At 42.5% G+C, this 11,782-nt stretch overlaps 1 long non-coding RNA gene across 1 annotated transcript; it reads left to right on the top strand.

Annotated features, from left to right (window-relative positions):
- The first annotated feature begins 5,175 nt into the window (after positions 1–5,175).
- LOC146976934 (uncharacterized) lies at positions 5,176–6,054 on the top strand. Its single transcript, XR_015037190.1, has 3 exons — positions 5,176–5,359; positions 5,679–5,814; positions 5,909–6,054. It is a non-coding gene; the product is annotated as an uncharacterized LOC146976934 (long non-coding RNA).
- Positions 6,055–11,782: the final 5,728 nt, after the last annotated feature.

Below are 11,782 nucleotides of genomic sequence, written 5' to 3'. Positions count from 1 at the left end.
TACAGGGCGCGTTTGTGTGGCGGTGCCGCAGAGACGAGAGCTGGGACACTGGGTCGGAGGCTCTGATCTTACAAAGTTGGCTTTCAGCCAAGAGACGCTAGGTGGAAGACAGAGAGCCTCCATTCTCCCTGGAACTAGTTACTCCACATTCACAATAGGCTTCATGCACAGCTCCACAACTTCCTAATCCAGGTGTGTCTGACTCTGACCTGGAATAATCATATTGTCCAATAATGTAAGACAGGAAATAAAGGAGCTGGTTTAAGTTCAGGAAGTTGTGGAGCTGTGCATAAAGCCTATTACTCCACAGCTATTTAATCAAAGAGGAGCTATGCAAGTCCGGTCGCCTCTCCTCTGTTTTTCTAACCCTCCTCTCGGCCATGTGCATTCGTTTTCAACAAAGCCGGCAAAAAATCAATCCATGTGTAGTCTCAACTGTCACAGACAAAAGATTGCTGGTTACGGAGTGCATTTATGTCACAGAGACGAGAGCTGGAACACCGGGTTGGCAGGCAAGTACCACACTGATGTTGCAAGGTTGGTTTTCAGCCATGAGACACCAGGTGGAAGGCAGAGAGCCTCCAGAGCTTTTTAATTAAGGTAAAAATGTAGCATAGCCACGGGGAAAATCCTGCTTTGTTCCTCTTTAAGGTAGGTGCCCACTTCAAAGCAGTCCCATCATACCTGTGTGCCACTTGCCAAACCTCATCATGCCGCAACATTCAATTCTAATTCAATGAAGAATAATGCAGTAGACGTCTGACTGGTTCTGTCAGTGTGGACATGAACCTACGATCCTCAGGTCTATATTTATACTGCAGCACAGAACAACATCTACACATCAACATGAGCCTTTCAGGAGTCTTGATGAAATCATGGGAATTCAAGGGTTGAAGAAACTAGTGACCGAATCAGGCATCTTGCAAGTGATTGGATTTCATGGTAGTAAAATGATCATTGATGGTTCCAGTCTGTACTATTGTTACCATTGTTTGTATTTTTACTCCAATCCAAAACTGGATCAGTGCCATGGTGGAGAGACTGCTGTTCATGTGCAGCCACCATCTTGGTGCACAGAGCAGCCATCTTGGATTGCGAGTTTCTTTGAATTTCCAACCTCAGGTGCGTTTCTACGGTAATGGAGCTTAGAGGGAACTCACGATGTTGCCAAACTGGAAACTTCACTTTGGTTGTCCTCACACTATAAGGACACACCTGCTGCTGTGTTTAACCGCAGGTTCATTAGCTCACTCTTACTTACCTGACTGTTCATGTGTCATGTGACCAGAGGCCACAAGCGAAAATGTTCATGTTGAACCCAGAAACTTCAGTTCCTCATCAGGAGACGACTCAACTGTTGGAGCTACGTCTCCATAGTTACTGTAAGTGAGCTGCTGATGAGCAGATGAAACCAAACATGATGATGATGATGATGATGATGATGATGATTTTCCTGTGTTTAGATGGTGCAAAGGTTGAAGTTGAAGGACCAAATCCAGATATGGCTCATGCTTTCAACCAGTGGCAGTGCTGCTTCATCGCAAGCCTCCACCTGAACCAGCTGCTGGGTCGACCTCTACAAGAACCTGATTGTGCCCGGTACAGTAGAACTTACACTGATGTTTGATTCACTTCATCTAAAGCAGAAATGTAAAAGCTGCAATGAGTTTCTGACTCTGATTGTCTCTGACAGGATTTTCCACGGACCTGTGGTTCACCAGCTGGTGGATGAACTACAGGGAGGTTCCTCACCTGAACAACTGGGCCTGAAGACTGAAAAACAGCAACAGTTATTCAGGAATTACCAGACAAAATGTCGTTGGTTGGAGACTTAGGGTTCCTGGCAGGAGGTGAAGTGTAAAAACCAGGTAATAAGAAGCGATCAGGGTTTGTGCAGGTGCTGGTTTTGTTTGTTGAGGTTTGTGAAGAGCAGCTGTAGATGAAGACACACAACTAGACAAAGACTTTATGTAGGATCTGTAGCAGCATGATAAGGAGGAAAATAAGCCATCCTATAATATTTTCTTTTTTTCATAATGTTCAGGTTATTCAGGTGTTGTTTTCTGTAGTTGTCACAGGATGATCGGTGTTTCCATCTCCTCCCATTAAGAGGTTCAGACTAGAGGACGTTCATCCACATTGTGAACGTTTGGTGTGTTGTGTTAATTGTGTAGATTGTTGTTGTTGTTGTTGTTTTTTTAATACCTTAAGTAAGTTATATGTACTTAAAGGGACAGTATGGGACTTTATTGGCTTTTTACTGACAAAAATCAAATATCGCTTTCATAAATACGTATTTCACTGAAGTGGAATCGCGCCCGCATACAAACGAGCGCTTTCTCGTACCTTAGAATGAGATGTTACAAGTCGTTACAAACATACAGGGGGGGGTTCACCGAACCTTCTCTGCCACGTTGAATCGCCATGTTTTACGTTCAGTGTCACCGTGGCCGTCAGTAACCACAAACTCGGGCCGCCGGAGCTTCTCGGCTCGGGGAGAAAGTTTTCCAGACAGCGCCTGTTAAAACTGTCACCACCGTGTAGCTAGTGTGAGGAAGGACGGAGGCACTGGTGTTGCCTTCAGGTGCAGTCAGACACCTGAATGACGCCGTGAGTGACGCCGTCGGCAAACCGACTGGATGTTATTTTACTCGACGAGAGAAAGCCGGTAAAACGTGGGTCAGGTAAACAATACGACATCACCATGACAACATATTGTCACGCCTGTATTGTTTTGCCTCGTGCTGGCGGATCGTTTGTTTACATAGAGGCTTGTTTATCCTGATACATGCAGCGTGTGTTGTTTTTCTGACTTCTGCCCGAGTTTACGTAAACGCAACAGCAAGAATACGTGCCGACATGCAACCGCACCGCTAGATGGGGGTAAATGTCCCATACTGTCCCTTTAAAGGTTGAATATGTAGAATATTTATTAAAAGCTATATTTTTTCAAAAATAATACATCCAGGGGGCGTTTAGAGGGGTACAGAATGAAAGTATTGCTTTTCCATAAATTTTTTTTTTTTGTCTGAATTATTATTTTAAATTTTTTTGACGGGCTCGACAACTGACTTTCTGTCAACGTTCTGTTTACATTCTTACCTGCCTGTAGCCGACATGTGGCTCAGTTCTCCGCTGTTTTCCTGCCTCCTCCCGGTCATGTTTCCAACCAAGCCTTTTTAATAATCAATCGGTGGATCAATGGATTATCATATACTTGTTAAGATGGGTGTATTTGTGTAGTCTTATCTGTCATAAACACGTTTATCGTCGCGGACTTTCGGTGCCACGGAGCTCCTTTTTTTTTTTTTTCCAACTTGACGAGAGCGGAGGCTCTGAGCAGCAGCGTGTGGAAGGCAGAGAGCCTCCACTGTCCCTGTAACAAGCTACAAGTCATTTATTATGCTGTTAATGACGGTATGGTAGAACGACTGTATGATCATAATGAGCTGCTTGCATCAAACTTTAGGCCAAAAGGAAACTGTGTTGGTTGTCAAGTAAGACAAGATAAGATAAGATGAGTTGAGTTGAGCTCAGGTGAGGTGAGATAAATCATATTCAAAATACAATGCAAATACTTGTATCTGCCCAGCACAGTGGTACTTTGAATCAGCAGAGATGGATTTGTCCATCATCATCATCATGATCATCATCATCGCAGGCACAGGGTGGAGCCAAAAGCAGCTGAACCTGTTGATGACAATGTTGGCATGAATCTACGATCCTCACCTCTGTAGCGGATAACAAGATCCACACATCAACGTGAGCCTTTCAGGAGTCTTGATGATATCATGGGGGTTCGAATGTTGAAGAAACTGGTGGAAGAATCAGGAATCTTGGAAGACATTGGATTACATGATAGTAAAATGATCATTGATGGTTCCAGTCTGTACTACTCTTTGTATTATCACTCCGATCCAAAGCTGGACCAGAGCCATGGTGGAGATTATTCTGGATTCAAAACTGAAGTCTGTCGATTTTTTAAAGCTCTGGCTGACTGTAACATCTACCCACTTGTTGTTCTGGACGGAAGCTCAGGTCGTGAGAAGCAGAAAACTCTGGAGGGTCGCCTGGAACATAAAATATGGAAGGCAAAGAAAATAGCAAATGGTGAGCTGAGGTGGAAAAAGGGGATCCTACCACCACTCATCAAAGACGTCTTCAAACAAATCTTAATTGAAAGAAATATACAATTTTACCAGAGTTTTGGAGAGGCAGACGCTGACATTGTTTGGTTAGCGAATAAGGATAATTGTCCCATCCTGTCCTGGGATTCAGATTTTTACATCTATGACCTGAGAGGAGGCGTCATTTCTCCTGATCCTTGGGACTTTCAGTGGATGACTTCTAGACAAGGAAAAATCCCTGCCAAACACTACAGACGGTCACAGTTCTGTACACAAATAAATATAGATGCTGCTCTTATTCCAGTCTTCGCTTCAATAGCAGGAAATGACTATTCAAGACTAGAGGACAAAGGAAAGTTTGTGAAGAGACATCCTCAATTGGTCCAACAGGAGCTATGGGTCCAGCGGCTGCGAGCTATACTGGACTTTTTGAGAGGTTTAGATCTTTCATTGGTGGAGAGCACAGAACAGAAACAGTACCAGGCTGTGACGAAAGCTTTACGGTTGGTTGGAGAGGAAGAAAGATGCCAGATATCTATAAACACATTTCTGAGATCCATAAACACATTCCAGAGATCTATAAACAAATACAACATTCGATCTGAGCTCATCCCTCCCCCACCTGACCTACCTGAGTGGATGTGTGAGCTAATTAGGAAAGGCAGACTGAACACCTTCGTCATAAATGTTATCTGTCAGAGACAGATCATGTTGACTCCACTTGTGGACGACTTCTCTCAGCCCAGCAGTTACTGTGCTGCTGGACGGATCCGACAGTTCTTCTATGGACTGTTAATAGGACAAGAGATGTGCACTGAGTTTGACAGAGACGGAGAAACAGTGAGACAACAGGAGGTCAAACCTCTGCTGCCCAGAGTCAGTGAGGAGGAACTGACCAACCTACGCCGAGATGATCCTTTTAAGGTAGTGAAATATACTGATACTGAATAATTATTAACTATTACACTGAATTAACGCATGATTAGTTCCTCTGGTTCATAATGTCCGTCTGTCTGTTTAGGCTGCCGAAGGTTTCTGTCTCAAGGTTTTTCTGGAAGCTCTTGACTTTGAGACCTTTGACGTTGGAGACGTCTCTGATGACATGAAGCTTCCACTCTGTGTGACCAACTTCTGGTGGAGATATCGACAACAGAATCACGGCTCTGATGAAAATATCCACCACCTTCAGGCCCTGTTACTGTGGTTTGTTTGTGGAAAAGACTGTGGTTCAGGTACGTCTGGTCTAAAAGTAGCTGAGCTTTAAGGTCTTTAAAATATAAATATGATCAGTCATTAGAGACGAAGTATACTCTTTAGTCTGGAGTCACATCTGAGTCGGTAATAAGTTGCAGAATCAACCCTTTAGTTAGCGACCAAGAAACTTCAGTTCCTCACCAGGAGACGACTCAACTGATGGAGCTACGTATCAATGGTTAAATGTAGAGATGCTGATGAGCAGATGGAACCAAACATGATGATGATGATGATGATGATGATGATGATGATGATGATGATGATGTCAGTCAGTCAAATATTTTCCTGTGTTTGTAGATGGTGCAAAGATCAAAGGTAAAATACCAAATCCAGATGTGGCTCATGCTTTCAACCAATGGCAGTGCTGCTTCATCGCGAGCCTCCACCTGAACCAGCTGCTGGGTCGACCTCTACCAGAACCTGATTGTGCCCGGTACAGTAGAACTTACACTGATGTTTGATTCACTTCATCTAAAGCAGAAATGTAAAAGCTCCAATGAGTTTCTGACTCTGATTGTCTCTGACAGGATTTACCACGGACCTGTGGTTCACCAGCTGGTGGATGAACTTCAGGGAGGTTCCTCACCTGAACAACTGGGCCTGAAGACTGAAAAACAGCAACAGTTATTCAGGAATTACCAGACAAAATGTTGTTGGTTGGAGACTTAGGGTTCCTGGCAGCAGGTGAAGTGTAAAAACCAAAATGAAGATGAATCATAGTAATAAGAAGTGATCAGGGTTTATGCAGGTGCTGGTTTTGTTTGTTTAAGTTTGTGAAGAGCAGCTGTAGATGAAGACACACAACTAGACAAAGACTTTATGTAGGATAAAGTACAACATAAAGGACAATAATATAATTGTTGATAATATTTTACTTTTTTTCATAATGTTCAGGTTATTCAGGTGTCGTTTTCTGTAGTTGTCACACGATGGTCGGTGCTTCCATCTCCTAACACTAAGAGGTTCAGACTCGAGGATGTTCATCCACATTGTGAATGTTTATGGTGGGTTTTGTTAATTGTGTAGATTGTTGTTGTTGTTGTTTTTTTGGTAGCACTACATAATACGGCCCGCGACTTACAGCGTACCTACCGCTCTCTTGCCGCGTAGGTTGCCGCTTATTTCACACAAGTACTGAGTAACTGCAGCTCACTTTCCCCCCTGTTTCCCCCGTGCATTTACAGTGTAACTAGGCTGCGTCTTAGCGCGTAACTTACATCCTGCTTCACACCAACTTCCACAGAAGTACAGGGTAACTCTCGCTGTTTTACAGTTTAACTAGGCTGCGTCTTGGCACGTAACTCCTGTCCTACTTTACACCAAATTACACAGTAACTCTCGCTCACTCCGCCACTAATTACCCCACATTTTACAGTATAACTAGGCTGTGTCTTAGAGCGTAACTCCCGTACAATTACGTCCTACTTTCCCCGGACTTACAGTGTAACTCCTGCCAGGTACATTAGAAATTAAATAGTCTACTGTACAATATGAGTACAGTTGCAATCCATGTTTTCCAAAAGTGTCAGCAGCGACATTTCACCTCTATTTCAGAGATTTATTATTCATTATTTAATTGTATGGTTTGGAATAGGTGAGAAATGGATATAGAGTGTGGACATTTTCCAATACAGTAACAGGCTGGCTGGTAGCAAACTTACCTCTCTAAAATGCACATCTATGAAAGTCTAGTTCTGTCATCCAAGGGCAAAACACAAACTATACAGTAATACATCCACAATAATGAGTCATTCGGAGAGTTAGAAAATGTTTTTATTATTTATTAACCAGAAAACACATGACACATCCACATCCATGATCATTCATAAACTTTAAGTACAGTAAGTACCCTACTGTAAGTGAGCACTGTTACCCCTCCTTAGTCTGCACCTACACAGTAGCTGTCATGCACCTACACACTACTTGTCTTAGAGTTACCCAGTAAGTAGAGGGTAACGGGCTGTATTATAAAGTAATGGCTGTTACTCCCTCCTTATGCTGCACCTATACAGTAGCTGTCATGCACCTACACACTACTTGTCTTAGAGTTACCCAGTAAGTAGAGGGTAACAGGCTGTATTATAAAGTAATGGCTGTTACTCCCTCCTTAGTCTGCACCTACACAGTAGCTGTCATGCACCTACACACTACTTGTCTTAGAGTTACCCAGTAAGTAGAGGGTAACGGGCTGTATTATAAAGTAATGGCTGTTACTCCCTCCTTACGCTGCACCTATACAGTAGCTGTCATGCACCTACACTGTACTTGTCTTAGAGTTACCCAGTAAGTAGAGGGTAACGGGCTGTATTATAAAGTAATGGCTGTTACTCCCTCCTTACGCTGCACCTATACAGTAGCTGTCATGCACCTACACACTACTTGTCTTAGAGTTACCCAGTAAGTAGAGGGTAACGGGCTGTATTATAAAGTAATGGCTGTTACTCCCTCCTTACGCTGCACCTATACAGTAGCTGTCATGCACCTACACTGTACTTGTCTTAGAGTTACCCAGTAAGTAGAGGGTAACGGGCTGTATTATAAAGTATTCTTTGTTATTCCCTCCTTAGAGTGCAAATACACTGTAATTGTCCTGCAACTACAATGTAGTTGTCCCGGAGTTACCCAGTACCTACAAAGTAGCGGGCTGTATTATAAAGTATTCTTTGTTATTCCCTCCTTAGTGTGCAAATACACTGTAATTGTCCTGCAACTACACTGTAGTTGTCCTGGAGTTACCCAGTACCTTCTACTGCAGCTGTAACTACTGTCTAAGTAGAACCAGTAAGTTAGAACACAGTTTGTTTCACGAGATAACATCATCTGAAAGTACAGTAATACAAAGACAAAACTAACTGAAGTGTCCCTGACATCATAAAATAACAGATTTCTACTGGCTTTTGTTATTTACATTAAAGTTCAGTTTTGTTCCTTCTGTTATAAACTGTTTCATTTAGTTTTGATCCATCTGTCTGGTCCTTCTAGGTCTAAAATAGTCAGTCAAGTCAGTTTCATTTGACAAAATGTACTTTCTAAGTTAGAAGAGTCAAGTTGAAAAGATTGTTGTGATACTACTATCACACCGGAGTGTGACACTCAGTAATGGAGAATGGATGGGCTCCTCCATAAAAGGTGATCTTGATCTTGATCCAGCTCCTTGGGTCAAGGCAGAGATCAGGGTCATGGGTGGCGTGCCATCTCCCTCGTCAGGTACCATTTTCATGGCATCTCAAAAACCTCACCTGTGTAGAAACATAATTATATATTGTATCATCAACTTCATCACATAAATGCATCACTGTAAAACAAAGTGAGAAAATTAGTAACTTTGAACGGTACAGTTTTTCTCATCATGGAATACTTAATCCCGGTTTTACCTTTCACATCATAAATCATTAGCCTTTTAAACCATAACTTGTGATTTTTAAGCATATTAATCAATTACAAATTATACATATTTTTTTCTTTAACTATTGAGTAAATATTTTAACCATTTAAAAATCTTCAATTTTACAAAATCAATGCTATGACCATACTGTTTCACAACTGTAGGCTGCACCAGTACATTATTGTTACTCTTGACTGTATTCATCATACCAGTCATTACCAACAGTAACGTTAGCTAATGGAGCTAATGTGTACAGTACTAACACAAATACAGTTCCCGGTTAGCTGGTGCAGGGGAAAACACACACTATTATCTTTAGCACAAGCTAACATTGCTAGCTGCGTTAGCATAGCTACTTAACTCACCAAGAGGTTGATAACGCGGTCAAACTGCCGTCGCACAGGTCCTCGGTTCATCCCTCTCGTCTCCCGGGGTGTTTGCTCTGTGTTTAAATCAACATATCACATCGTAGACATTGCATAATTTCCCTCATTTCTCCACTTCGTCTCCTCCTGTCGTCCCTGCGGCGGTGTCAACAAGCTCCGTCCTCGCTGCAGTCTTGCCAACTCCTCAGTAAGCAAAGTCGCTATTGGCTGTCGTAAAAGTCGCTAAAAGTCGCTAAATGACGTCATTATCTCAGTGGGGGGGGGGGCCAGCGGCGCTCTTTATGTCTGTGGCGTGGAGCAGTGCGTCTCTGAATGCAGCGGAGGCAGCTCCGTGACACTACTGTGTGTAGGCTGAATACCTGCGAGTGCCCGCGGCAGCGCCGCTGCTCGTTGAAAACAGCTGTGATAACGTGATTTCAGGTCCAGAAACGTTTGTAATATCACGGGGAAAAGTCGCTAGATTTGTCGCTAGTCGCTTTTGACAAAAAAAGTCACCAAGAGGGGTTGGAAAGTCGCCAGATTTAGCGACAAAGTCGCCAAGTTGGCAACACTGCCTCGCTGTGAGGTGGGACTTTCTACCTTCTCAACAGGCAACCAATGGCAAGTGAGCAGCTTCTGGTCTGACCAATGACAGATGGTCAAATCTGAGAGACTGTGGTAGTCAAATAGGATGAAATAAGTTGTCAATCACAGTCACTCACCTTTGACCATCTGTCATTGGTCAGACCAGAAGCTGCTCACTTGCCATTGGTTGCCTGTTGAGAAGGTAGAAAGTCCCACCTCACAGCGAGGACGGAGCTTGTTGACACGGCCGCAGGGACGACAGGAGGAGACGAAGTGGAGAAATGAGGGAAATTATGCAATGTCTACGATGTGATATGTTGATTTAAACACAGAGCAAACACCCCGGGAGACGAGAGGGATGAACCGAGGACCTGTGCGACGGCAGTTTGACCGCGTTATCAACCTCTTGGTGAGTTAAGTAGCTATGCTAACGCAGCTAGCAATGTTAGCTTGTGCTAAAGATAATAGTGTGTGTTTTCCCCTGCACCACGCTAACCGGGAACTGTATTTGTGTTAGTACTGTACACATTAGCTCCATTAGCTAACGTTACTGTTGGTAATGACTGGTATGATGAATACAGTCAAGAGTAACAATAATGTACTGGTGCAGCCTACAGTTGTGAAACAGTATGGTCATAGCATTGATTTTGTAAAATTGAAGATTTTTAAATGGTTAAAATATTTACTCAATAGTTAAAGAAAAAAATATGTATAATTTGTAATTGATTAATATGCTTAAAAATCACAAGTTATGGTTTAAAAGGCTAATGATTTATGATGTGAAAGGTAAAACCGGGATTAAGTATTCCATGATGAGAAAAACTGTACCGTTCAAAGTTACTAATTTTCTCACTTTGTTTTACAGTGATGCATTTATGTGATGAAGTTGATGATACAATATATAATTATGTTTCTACACAGGTGAGGTTTTTGAGATGCCATGAAAATGGTACCTGACGAGGGAGATGGCACGCCACCCATGACCCTGATCTCTGCCTTGACCCAAGGAGCTGGATCAAGATCAAGATCACCTTTTATGGAGGAGCCCATCCATTCTCCATTACTGAGTGTCACACTCCGGTGTGATAGTAGTATCACAACAATCTTTTCAACTTGACTCTTCTAACTTAGAAAGTACATTTTGTCAAATGAAACTGACTTGACTGACTATTTTAGACCTAGAAGGACCAGACAGATGGATCAAAACTAAATGAAACAGTTTATAACAGAAGGAACAAAACTGAACTTTAATGTAAATAACAAAAGCCAGTAGAAATCTGTTATTTTATGATGTCAGGGACACTTCAGTTAGTTTTGTCTTTGTATTACTGTACTTTCAGATGATGTTATCTCGTGAAACAAACTGTGTTCTAACTTACTGGTTCTACTTAGACAGTAGTTACAGCTGCAGTAGAAGGTACTGGGTAACTCCAGGACAACTACAGTGTAGTTGCAGGACAATTACAGTGTATTTGCACACTAAGGAGGGAATAACAAAGAATACTTTATAATACAGCCCGCTACTTTGTAGGTACTGGGTAACTCCGGGACAACTACATTGTAGTTGCAGGACAATTACAGTGTATTTGCACTCTAAGGAGGGAATAACAAAGAATACTTTATAATACAGCCCGTTACCCTCTACTTACTGGGTAACTCTAAGACAAGTACAGTGTAGGTGCATGACAGCTACTGTATAGGTGCAGCGTAAGGAGGGAGTAACAGCCATTACTTTATAATACAGCCCGTTACCCTCTACTTACTGGGTAACTCTAAGACAAGTAGTGTGTAGGTGCATGACAGCTACTGTATAGGTGCAGCGTAAGGAGGGAGTAACAGCCATTACTTTATAATACAGCCCGTTACCCTCTACTTACTGGGTAACTCTAAGACAAGTAGTGTGTAGGTGCATGACAGCTACTGTGTAGGTGCAGACTAAGGAGGGAGTAACAGCCATTACTTTATAATACAGCCCGTTACCCTCTACTTACTGGGTAACTCTAAGACAAGTAGTGTGTAGGTGCATGACAGCTACTGTATAGGTGCAGCATAAGGAGGGAGTAACA

The sequence above is a fragment of the Trachurus japonicus genome, chromosome 12, assembly GCF_045865225.1.
Source record: "Trachurus japonicus isolate A0001 chromosome 12, Traja_1.0".
Lineage (NCBI taxonomy): Eukaryota > Metazoa > Chordata > Actinopteri > Carangiformes > Carangidae > Trachurus > Trachurus japonicus.
Note: the sequence above shows the minus strand (reverse complement) of the source record. Positions and strands in the feature narration are given on the sequence as shown.